Raw genomic sequence first — 12655 nt, 5'->3', positions numbered from 1 at the left:
TCCATAACTGTTGGAAAGTTTAGCGTCTATTGTCACCCATTCGGCCAGAAATCAGAAGCTGTCGCCCCATTGGTAGTCTGTTGATTACAATGAGATCAGATTGTTAATATTATCAGTATATATATATATATATATATATATATATATATATATATATATATATATATATATAAAAAGCGAGAGAGAGATGAAACAGTACAGTAGAGAGAAGAGAGATTGAGAGAGATGTAAGAGTTCCAATAGCATAATTGGATAGATTGCATGTAATTTAAGAAAGAGTGAGAGGGGAAGTTACTAGGCGTTACAAGGATTAGGATGTCTTAGAGAGAGAGAGAGAGAGAGAGAGAGAGAGAGAGAGAGAGAGAGAGAGAGAGAGAGAGATCCTGAACATAACAGCCACATGTATAGGACTTCAGTTCCCCCAGAAAACATAATAATAAAGAAGCCAGGAAAATTTTGTCCCACAAAGGTGAATCATATATCAAAGGGGGTGGGGGGGCTTTTCGCCCCCTCCCCCCCCCCCCTTTTATGGGCACCCATACATCACTTCTATGGGTCGTCTGGTAATGGGCAGACATCTCTGCTCCTCCCACGGAGGAATGGGCAAAGGGAAACGTGAAGAAATGCCTGGAATGTTCTTAAAATGCTGTTGGCATTTTGAGGGAAGACTTATACTGGAGAACAGGAGAATATTATTAATGTTCTTTGGTAAGATATTGTTTTATGAATAAAATAGAACTGGTGTTGCTTTGAATCAGAGACTGGAAGTAAGAGAAATATATTTTGAGGACCAGAATGAAAATACAATTATTGTTCTTTGATAAAAATTTTTATAAATAAGATAGAATTAGTGTGACTTTGAATCAGAGACTGGAAGTAAGAGAACTATATTTTGGGGACCAGAATGAAAATATAATCATTGTTCTTTGATAAAAATTTTTATAAATAAAATAGAATTAGTGTGACTTTGAATCAGAGACTGGAAGTAAGAGAAATATATTTTGGGGACCAGAATGAAAATGCAATCATTGTTGTTTGATAAAATTTTTTATTAATAAAATAGAATTAGTGTGACTTTGAATCAGAGACTGGAAGTAAGAGAAATATATTTTGGGGACCAGAATGAAAATACAATTATTGTTCTTTGATAAAAAAAATTTATAAATAAAACAGAATTAGTGTGACTTTGAATCAGAGACTGGAAGTGAGAGAGCTATATTTTGGGGACCAGAATGAAAATATAATTATTGTTCTTTGATAAGTTATTTTTATAAATAAGATAAATAGAATGAGTGTTACTTTCAATCAGAAATTGAAACAGAAAATGATTTTGGAGACCTGAATGAAATTATATTGATTGTTCTTTGATATGAAAATTTTATAAATAAAGTAGAACTTTTGTTACTTTCAATCTGAAACTGAGAGAAAATTATTTTGGAGACCAGAATGAATATATGATCATTGTTCTTTGAGTGGATATTATTTTATAAAGAAGATAAAAACTGGATTTATTTCAATTCAGAAAGCCGCAAATTTACTGTTTATTTCAGAAAAAAAATCATCCTTAAGATGGACAAGATTAATTTTGGAGATTAAAATACAAAATATATTTTTATTATGAAAAGAATAGAAGGGCCATTTATTCCAAATGATAATGACGACCACCGAATATTTATCGTAACTGAGAAACATAACCTCATTCAGATTAGATAGCTGGAAATATATTAAAATTGATAAGCATACGAAGGAGTCTAATCAGAGATTACAATTCCGTCTGTAATGGGATAATTACTTCCCTCATAACGGGACCAAGTGTCCCATTATATAGGTGACTGGTTGCATCAGATGCTGTGAGAGTTTGTAGATCAATTACATAACGCTAGATGAAGCACAGACGTAATTACCCCAATCACACAAATGAGAGTAGATAATATTATGATGTAGTATGTTGGACGACGGGGCAATCATATGTTGTTCCAGTCCGATTTGGACTGGAAGGAATCCTTAGAGTTGATTGAACTGGATTATAGAGACCTTTAGGTAATTATTACTTGTCAGGAGATTATTGGTGTTTTCTGTAATTATACTGAAGAGGTCAGAGTTAAACTCTTCCGAATCAAGTAGGTATAAAGTTTAGTAGTTACTGACCCAAGAACTTGTATAATGTCTGCCAACATCTCTCTCTCTCTCTCTCTCTCTCTCTCTCTCTCTCTCTCTCTCTCTCTCCTGTTGTAATGGCATATTTTTAATCCCCATTTTACATACACACACATACAGTCACCTATAGTAGATTCACATCAACCGTTCATCTGATGTCCAGGCACGTCCCTTTACGACGCTCCTGATTGGCTGTTGATAAGCCAATCGAGGGCTGGAAACACTCAGTTTCTCTCGAGAGTCCACATAGGCAGGATGTATTTTCCACCTTTCCTGAGGAATAAGTCTTTCAGAATTATCCCTCAGGAGAGGTGGAACATACATCCTGCCTAATGTGAACTCTCGAGAGAGACTGAATGTTTCCAACTGTGATTGGCTTATCAACAGCCAATCAGGAGTGTCGTAAGGGACTGGTGTAGACATCAGATGCAGGTTGATGTGAATCTACTATAGTAGGGCATAACTGACGTTCAAGGTCTCTCTCTCTCTCTCTCTCTCTCTCCTGATAAATAGACGATGTAGCGATAGGTTGTTATCCAGGAAATATTAATAAAATAGAATAAAACGAGACCATTGGAAAAACCAGCACCAATCAATCAATTTCTGGTCGCTTGTGCCCCGCAAAGAAGAATAAAGTTTTAGTGGGGGGTGGGAGGGGGAGCCACATTCCAGTCTTCATTCCAGATCACAATCCCCCGCCCCGCCCCCCCGCCGCCCCCCATTCCAGATTTCGTTCCAGTTTTCATTTGGCCCACTCTCGTCATCCTTTCCAAAGCGATTTTTCCAGTCATTTGGACCAGATCTCAAACCCGATTCAGTTCAATATCGCGGCAATTTGACGCCAAATTTCCACTTTCTCTCTGGAAGAGTTTTGGTTTCGGGGGGGTTGAGGATGATGGGGGGGCGGGGGGGGGGGGGGGGGGGGGGGGGGTTGGTTGTTGGTTGGCAGGTCTAGGGTGTGGTGTGCTGCGTGACCAGTAGGGGTTTGACGAAACGGAGGAGTTCTGGAACTGGAATACCTGTCAACTAAGGAGGTTTTCCTCTCACAATACTGGAACTCAGTATAGGGGGGTAAGATGCACCGAACTGGAATGAGAGAGAGAGAGAGAGAGAGAGAGAGAGAGAGAGAGAGAGAGAGAGACGTATCCTCGTATTCCCATAGCAACAGAACGTTCAGTTGAGCAGACTTTCCAGAACCCTGGCTCCTGCTATCCACTCGTACCTTTTCCCCGAACCAGATATTGTTCAGCATCCGAAAGTTTTAATTATTCTCGGGGCGAGCAGAACCTTCCAGAAACTTGTTAATATACGAAGTTATGAGCAGCAACTTCTCGAAGTTCGTCGTTCATTCGCTATGCAGTGATTTGACAACGAAATTAACCCTTTGTTGAAAAAAGTCTGGACATTGTTTGATTTCGTTATATCTTGCGTTTCTTTTTACTGTACAACAGAATTCGTTCCGTTTTGAAATAAGAATCATATTAGAATTTAATGTATTAATCAGGATGGCATTTTCCACATGGCACACTGTAGTCAAATTGATTGACGTATTTCAAACTAGTTCCTGCTTTTTAATTTTATTTTTTTTTTGTTACTCGTGATAAACTTCTTATTCAAAGAATCGATAACTAAACTCAAAGAATAAAGATTGATAAGGCTGTTGTTTCCCTTCCAATGTACCTCCCTCACCCAAGCCACGCCCCCCCCCCCCCCCCACTCTCTCTCTCTCCCCTCTCTTTTCTCTGAAAATGGTTTTTCGAAAAAGTCAAAATTTTGAAGATACTCGTAAATCTCGCCCCGCACCAAAAATGAAGAGCGGTTTTTTTGGGGGAGAGGGTGGTGAGGGGGGAGGGGTGAGGGAGAAATAACGAGATTCTCCCCGAGAGGAGAATCCAACAGCAAGTGAGAAATGACCTCTGGAGTTTTCTGAGGAAAGCTAATCTTTCTGGCGATGAGGTCACGGTATTAAACGAGCGACGGATAATATATATACTTATTATATAGAAATATGACCGTTTTGTCAATACTCAATCATATTATTCATTATTATTATTATTCGTTACAAGTTGGTCTGATTGATTATTATTATTATATTATTATATATATATTATTATTATTATATTATTATTATTATTATTATATGTATTTTCAATCAGCTGACTGTACATATAGTGACTATATATATATATATATATATATATATATATATATATATATTATTATTATTGTTATTATTATTACGTATAAGTGGTATGATGATATATATATAATATATATATATATATATATATATATCTATATATATATATATATATATTTCATCATACCTTGTATAATAATATATAATATAATAATATATATATATATATATATATATATATATATATATATATATATATATATATATATAATATATATCCCACTATATTCACTAGTTTCATACATCATGTGTTTCAGGCATCAATCTTCCCACATATACGTACATACATAGATACGTATATATATACACATTATATTTAAATATATATGAAGATAAGAGGCCCGTAAAACACTATTTTAACGTTGCAACCATATATTTCAAGCACTTCCTTCTGTGCTCCTGATCTCTGGTTAAAAAAAAAAAAAAAGAGAAGTATACGTAAGCGCAACACGCTTGCTAAGGTGGCAAACAAAACGTGTAATCGAATGAGACCCTGGACACCACATTGCCTCCTCCTTCCTCTTCGTGAACGCCGAAGGTTAACAGTAACGCCAATTACGTTACCCGCATCGAGCGTTATGTAATGAGTGGATTTATAGGCCTAAGCAATATCTATTACAACGCATCAAGTTGGATAACCAACCATTACGGGCGTAATGACACCGGGAGTGGTCGTTATGGAGCTTAATGGTTATCCGAATGGTTATCGGATGTTGCTGTTTTATTGGTGGGTGGAAATGGATGACAATATGGATGTTGTTAAAGATAACAACTGAGAGAGAGAGAGAGAGAGAGATCTGGTGGCAGATCTTGATCGTCATCGATGTCCTAGGCCTAGGCGACTCAGATGCGTACGTAAAATGGAGATTAAAAACATGCCATAGTCTCTGCACTGCCTCATGATTTTCTAAGCCTTTCAATCCATATCCCTGTTATGTTTTGTTCGTTAAATTCAACTTTCTATCAGCTGCTGATTCTCATAGCTAGATTTATCGATGTATATCCTTCGGCAACGTGGGGGTTGCTTCTCTCGCCGTGCATCTCGTGTCGAGCGAAATATCTCGAAATTTTCCTCATTTTTCATTTTTCCCAAAAACAACAAAAAATAAAAAATAAAAATAAGACCTTTCTCCACAGCAAGATGGCGAGATTTACGACCTATTTTTCGCTCTCTTTCCGGAGAGCATTTCCAAACGCTGGTGGCGAATTTCATTTTGAGGAGGGCTGCGGGCGGCTGAAAAACACAAGAGCCAATAAATCTTGGCCTTAGAACCTGGGCTCTTCCAGATGAGGAATGTGCAGGCGAGCAAAAAGTACCCGGAAAACAAATATTGACCCTGGAACACAAATATGGACCCTGGAAAACAAATATGAACCCTGGAAACAATGTAGTCCCTGGAAAACCTATCTGAACCCTGGAAAACAAATATAGACCCTGGAAAACAAATATGGACCCTGGAAAACAAATATGGACCCTGGAAAACAAATGTAGTCCCTGGAAAACCTATCTGAACCCTGGAAAACAAATATAGACCCTGACAAATATGACCCTGGAAAACAATATGGACCCTGGAAAACAAATGTTAGTCCCTGGAAAACCTATCTGAACCTGGAAAACAATATAGACCCTGGAATCAAATATGGACCCCTGGAAAACCTATCTGAACCTTGGAAAAAATATAGGCCTCTGGAAAACAAAACGGACCCTGGAAAACAAATATGGACCCTGGAAAACAAATATAGACCCTGGAAAACAAATCTGGACCCTGGAAAACAAATATAGACCATGAAAAACACATATGGACCCTGGAAAAAAATATAGACTCTGGAAAACCAAAACGGACCCTGGAAAACAAATATGAACCCTGGAAAAGAAATATGGACCCTGGAAAACAAATATAGACCCTGGAAATCAAATATGGACCCTGGAAAACAAATATAGACGTACAAGGGTTTGAACATTCGGAGAGATTGGACTGCTACTGCTACACGAAAGGAATGAAGTGCCTATTATTTTTGGAAGTTTCATGCATAGGTATTCATCCGTGATCCAGCAATGTAGCAGCCTGCTTATTGTTATTATGGGCTGCTCTATGAGCAAGAGCCCGTGCTGGCAAAAGGCCAGCTTTATCAAAGACAACAACTGCGTATTGTACTGTCGGCCAAAAAACTGTGGCAGAGTTTCATAATTTTTCGTTCACCTGCCTGACGCACGATTCATGTCTTATTTATCTATTTTTCTTTTCAAAGATGGAAGAAATCATGTGACATGACGTTAAAAACAGTCGCTGATATCTTTAGAATATGTATGTTATGTTATTGTGTAAAACTATTTCCATATAGCAAAATTGACGTGAGCGAAACGAAGTCATATCACAACCATAGATATACGTTACCAAATAGATAGGATGACACCTATCACTAGTAGTATCGCATAAACATAGTCCCTTGAATTATCATTTCAATAATAAGTTGAAGGTATTTGAACTATTCCATTGTTAAAATTTTACAGAAAAACATTGGAATCTCACAAAATACTATCAAATAAAAAAAAAAAAAAAAAAAAAAAAAAAAAAAACGATATCTTAACAGTGTGAACCAGGCGACCTCACTCTATTGCTTTTGATGTTATGTGCACGGGAATCTAATGTCAATGTGTACTTTTATCGGTCTAAGAAACTATCTCAATGAGCGAGAGAATTATTGCACTGCATTCGGTGCAAGTTCCTGTGGAGAGATATCAAGAAAGCTTAATAAACCGGAGAGAATCATACATAGATGAATAAAATTGTTTAAAGAACGGCAAAATTCAGAACATGGGCCTAGAGGTGAATACCTCGAAGCACCACATGAGAGCAAGACAATACAGTAGCGTAAATGTTGCTGAGCAACATTCATTTGTGAACTTTGAATTCTAGTGCCTCGTCACGACATTGCTGAACCAGGAATCATAACTAGCTCTACGCTTATGACTGGTGTCTGATGAATACTTTAGATGGAGAGGAAGAGATTTTTAAATCTACACTTGAAGTCTTTGATAGTTGTCTAATGAATAAGCAAACTCATCTTTGATGGATGAGAGATTCAGTTAGGCTTACTCTTTTTGTTTTGTTTTTTATCGGTGGCCAGTGAATACCACGGATAGAGAGGGAAACGGTTTGCAATGATGCATGCATTTTTTTCTTCAAAACCTCAAAGAAATACATTTTATTGGGAGATACTTTATTAACATCGGGCTAATCCTTCCATCACTCCTATACGCCACCTCCGCTCTCTTCTACAACTCAGGCGACTAGGTCCGACTTCTCACTACGACTCCATCTCGTGAAAGCATCACTAATGATAACGGTTATTTTAAAATTCCCCGCACCGAGACAAACGGACGCCTTAAAAAGGCATGTTTAAAAAAATATTTTCTGTTCAAAGAAACTTTATCTTTCATTCCACAAAATATGTGCATACACTCGTGTTACACCCTGTAGCCGTCAAAGAGCAACCCTTGATTAAAGCAGTAGGTTTTTCTTGAAAAAAAAAAAAAAAAAAAAAAAAACATGAAATAGACTTAAACGAGAACGTCACACCTTTCATATTTCTTATCCTTTCAGCTACTTATATAGCTTATGGTAGTATGGTCTAGTAGGCATACATGTGAAACTAATTTGAATTAATTTCTATTTAGAAGAAATGAATACCTACAGAAAGATCAACCTAAGAAAGCTTTAAGGAAAGTAAGCCTTTCTTAATGTATTCGTCAGTTTTGACTCCCACAGCTTTCCAAGGTGTCCAAATGAAACAGGATGATATGCAAGGAATTCGATAAAAAATAAGACTGAATTATATTCGTTTGATTTTTTATGATTGCTTTTTTTGACTTTGAATAGCTAGGTCTGAGTTAATTATGTTAAGCCAATTATGAAAAGGATAAGACGAAAGGCGAACATGGCTAATAAAACAAGAATAACGGGAATAGTCAAATAAAGCAGATTAATATATATATATATATATATATATATATATATATAATATATATATATATATATATATATATATATATATATATATATATATATATATATATATATATATATATATATATATAATATATATATAATATAATATATATATATATATATATATAGATATATATATATATATATATATATATATATAGTCGATTTAAATATTCATTAATATTACGTATCCGAGAGAGTAGCTGCTGAAAATAGACCTAGGTTAATCATGTGGGAAAATCATTAGTCCAATTTAGGCCCACTAAATGTGTGCATGCAAATTATTTTATTGATCAAAGGACAAAATTAGTTTAACTAAACATCGTTTCAAAGAATGTTAACGCCTTGATGTATTATTTATTGGCTGTAGGAGACGAAATGACAGCACCCCAGTGCAGTACGATATGTTGAGTCAAGACTCGAGCGGCAGCAAAGCCAACTTCAAAATCTTTCGGTTATGCTGTCACAAAGCTAGAGTTGAGAATAAATTAGAAATCCTGGACCCATCGGTATATATTTTTCCTTACTTTGCAAAAATAATTTTCTTTAATATGTTGAATAAGTCTACTCAGTTCTAATGTAATTTATTTCAAGTATAGCACCTTTGAAAGGAAATGTTTTTTTTTGTTAAGTAAATAATCTGGCACCTTCATATGGGCAATATTTCCATAACGAACAATGAATTAAGAAACTACGCCAATTCTTCGTTGGCCGTCTGTACATATGATTGAAAACGTAGGCCTAATTCTAAATATATATCTGATTTTGTTTACAAATATAGCTCAAGTTTAGAAATAAAGCATTCTTGATCATCATTTATAAATTATTAAAAACAAATAAACGACTCAATTGACAATAAATCCCAATTTAAAGGAAAAAAAAACTGTTAGATCAAAATTCGAACTTTGCAAGATGGGCTTCGATAGTTCCAGTTCCCGCCACTGGCGGCGCCACCTGGCAGACCCTGCTGTGGCGCGAGATTTCTCAGGCAAAAAACGACCTTACTGTCAAACGTCTTGCGTCTCCTTTTCCTTATTGATTTTATATCTTGACGACTCGCTGCATACGTTCTTTTGAGATGATTTTGTTTTGTTCGTCAGTTATTTTTGTCTTTTGATGAATAAAATTGATGTATTGATTAAAAGTTTAGGTTTCATTAGCATTATAAAAATTTTAATTCCAAATCACGATAAACATAATGCATTTTAACGCTATGAATGTGATTGTTTATGGGAATGTTTACATACGATCACTTTTAAAGATATACGTAAATATATCTTTAAATAATAATTTATAAATATATATTTAAATAATAATTTATAGAGATATCTATAAATAATGATTATAAATATACCTTTAAATAATAAAAAAATAAAAGAATAATGAGGGAAATAAACAATTGTTACTCACTGTTGCATCTTAAAAAGTTGACAAGATAAAGAATATTATTTTCGAAACGAATTCTCTAAAAGAACGACTCCCCAGTCACTAGTTCCGATTACTGGCCACCAGAGGCGTTAGCTACCGGACGGCTGACGATTTGTTTACATACGTGTAGTGCACGAGTGTGACGGAGATATTTTTTTATATTGGATAAAACAGCAGACTTCGGTTGCGTTTAAACCTTATTTGAGCATTTGGTAGGTGAGTTAGGATAATGATTTTGAGTTTTACTTAATTTAATACGCCGATCTCAGCCACATACAGCGTGTAATATGTAAAGAAATTAGTCTAAGTTAGTCTGCATTGCATGCGTTCAAGTTTCTGCTTGAGAACGTTTTCAATCTCTCTCTCTCTCTCTCTCTCTCTCTCTCTCTCTCTCTCTCTCTCTCTCTCTCTCTCATACAATGATTTTCTAAAGGAAGGCAAAGCATTTTAGTTGAATAAAATTTATTTTTTAAAGCGTAAAAGATATTAAAACAAAAATTAAAGATACAATTTAGAATTCATCAGTAATGGAATAATTTACTGTCAATTATTAATTATTTGAGCAGTTTAATATTAACTATTATCAACCATAATAGTAGACTGATAAACTACCATCACTGTGCATTTTGCAAAATAATTTTCCAGATATATCAGTTTTGTTGTTTTAGGGAATTCGCGCTTCATCATAGCTTAACTTTGTTTGTGAGACAGGGAACCTCTTCGTGCACCAATACATAAGGCTCATCAGCAGCACGTCTGGCCTACCCACCCCCCCTACACAGAGCTCCTTTTAAACCTCAATTAGCCCTTCTGGGTCTAAATTAGACGGCGAATTAATCAGAAGGATTTGTCACTCATCTCTGGATCCTATTAGGAATATTATTAATGAAATGAAGATGGAGATAATATTATTGATATTTAATTTTTTATTCGATAAATTATACATATTTTATATTAACGAAGGAATTTCACGGAAGAATTATAGAACAACTCATTATATATTCATATGAATTTCTTCCACAAGTCTTCCTTTTTGCATAATTCTTGTTTCCAAAACTATATTTTAATAGTCCTCCAAAAGTCGTTTAAACCTTCCAGATCCACCTCCTGTCACCAAAGTCCTCTGGAAGACTTTAATCACAATACAGAAACTCGTAAACAAAAGTTCCACCTGTCATTCAACTCAAAAACACCTTTTTTTGCAGATTTTTAAATTCGCCGCTGACGAGTCCAACTCCGGAGGCTTCACTGACGCGTCTTCCCTCGACCGCTTCTCGGGAGCAACTGGGCACCATTGCCAGATGATGGTCACTTACATACTCACCCCACTGCCATCAGGTCAGGTCAGTTAATGGATCATTGGTTGACCTGTTTTGTTGTGGATATCTTAATTAGGTAGTTGACCTTTTTTTGCTGAGTGTTGGGATAATTTATGATTGTGATACAGTTATATTGACTTTATAATTCATTGTTTTAATGTCAGGTCAAGGTGGGTGATATGTATGTATATAAGAATGTAAATACATACATATGTATATGTATATATACTTATATATATGACCTTATATAATATATGTCAATATATATATATATATATATATATATATATATATATATATATATATGTGTGTGTGTGTGTGTGTGTGTGTTGTGTGTGTGTGTTTTATATATGTAAAATAAATAAATAATATATATATATATACGTATATATATTTATAATATATATATATATATATATATATATATATATATATATATATATATATATAGAGAGAGAGAGAGCGAGAGAGAGAGAGAGAGAGAGAGAGAGAATTGCAATGAAATCGTACATATGATTCAACACCAAGAGTAATAAGAAAAATTAATAATATAACCATTATTGTAAGGCATTATTATTCTTATTATTATTATTATGATTATTATTATTATTATTTTATCTAACACTGCATTTTTTGGCTTAAACTTAATTAAGTAAAACGCTAAATTAGTCCATCAATAAAATTATTTTGACAGAAACATACAAAACAGTGGCTTGTGATATCATTGATGCAATAAATCCTCTACATAGGATTACCTGTCCGAAAAAAATCTTGTAATCCCTTAATCCTTTGTGATCTGTAGTTTTCGAAAAGTTGATGAATTCGCTCACAGGGAAATCAGAGGGTTTGATAAACCGGTAGTAATTAGTTCCACTGAACGCTAATATTACGACTGTAGATAAAATCATATGTTTTGTCTTTGACAAATATTGATTTCTTTGATAAATAAAGATATCAGATTATCTGTCTTGTTTTCGGGAATATGACGTAAGTCAACATCATATATATATATAATATATATATATATATATATAATATATATATATATATATATATAATATATATATATATAGAGAGAGAGAGAGAGAGAGAGAGGAGAGATAGAGAGAGAGAGAGAGAGAGAGAAGTCTTCACAAAAGTTGAAGGCGTCAACCGTACTCGTATATTATACCTCTCTCTCTCTCTCTCTCTCTCTCTCTCTCTCTCTCTCTCTCTCTATTGTGTTCGTATGTCGTGGTTAAAACTCGTAGCCCCGACACTTTTCCCTTCGCCCATCCAGCTTGCAAAAAAAAAAAAAAAGGAAATGTTTTCAATTCATTAAGGAAAACGGTTCTTTCTAAGACGTTTTCAGTCCGCGGGATATCGACGAAGCGTAGGATTAATATCCATGGGTCCTAATTTGTTTTTAATCCCCGTAGGATAGCCGTTCCGTGTCCTTCCATATATCCTGTGGGGCTTTGTGGGCGGGATATCAGTTCAAAGGAATGATTTGGTAATGTTTTGGGGAGGGGGGAGGGGGAAAGGTTACGTATATAAGTATA

At 35.0% G+C, this 12655-nt stretch overlaps 1 long non-coding RNA gene across 1 annotated transcript in view; it reads left to right on the top strand.

The window, feature by feature from the left end:
• Window positions 1-11132, top strand: part of LOC135205211 (uncharacterized) — a 539269-nt gene extending 528137 nt beyond the window's left edge. The window contains exon 3 of the long non-coding RNA XR_010312495.1: window positions 11001-11132. This is a non-coding gene — a long non-coding RNA (uncharacterized LOC135205211). The remainder of the gene's footprint in view (window positions 1-11000) is intronic.
• Window positions 11133-12655: the final 1523 nt, after the last annotated feature.

Source organism: Macrobrachium nipponense, chromosome 49 (genome assembly GCF_015104395.2).
Source record: "Macrobrachium nipponense isolate FS-2020 chromosome 49, ASM1510439v2, whole genome shotgun sequence".
NCBI lineage: Eukaryota > Metazoa > Arthropoda > Malacostraca > Decapoda > Palaemonidae > Macrobrachium > Macrobrachium nipponense.
The sequence above is the reverse complement of the archived record's forward strand: the minus strand, read 5'-3'. Positions and strand labels throughout refer to the sequence as shown.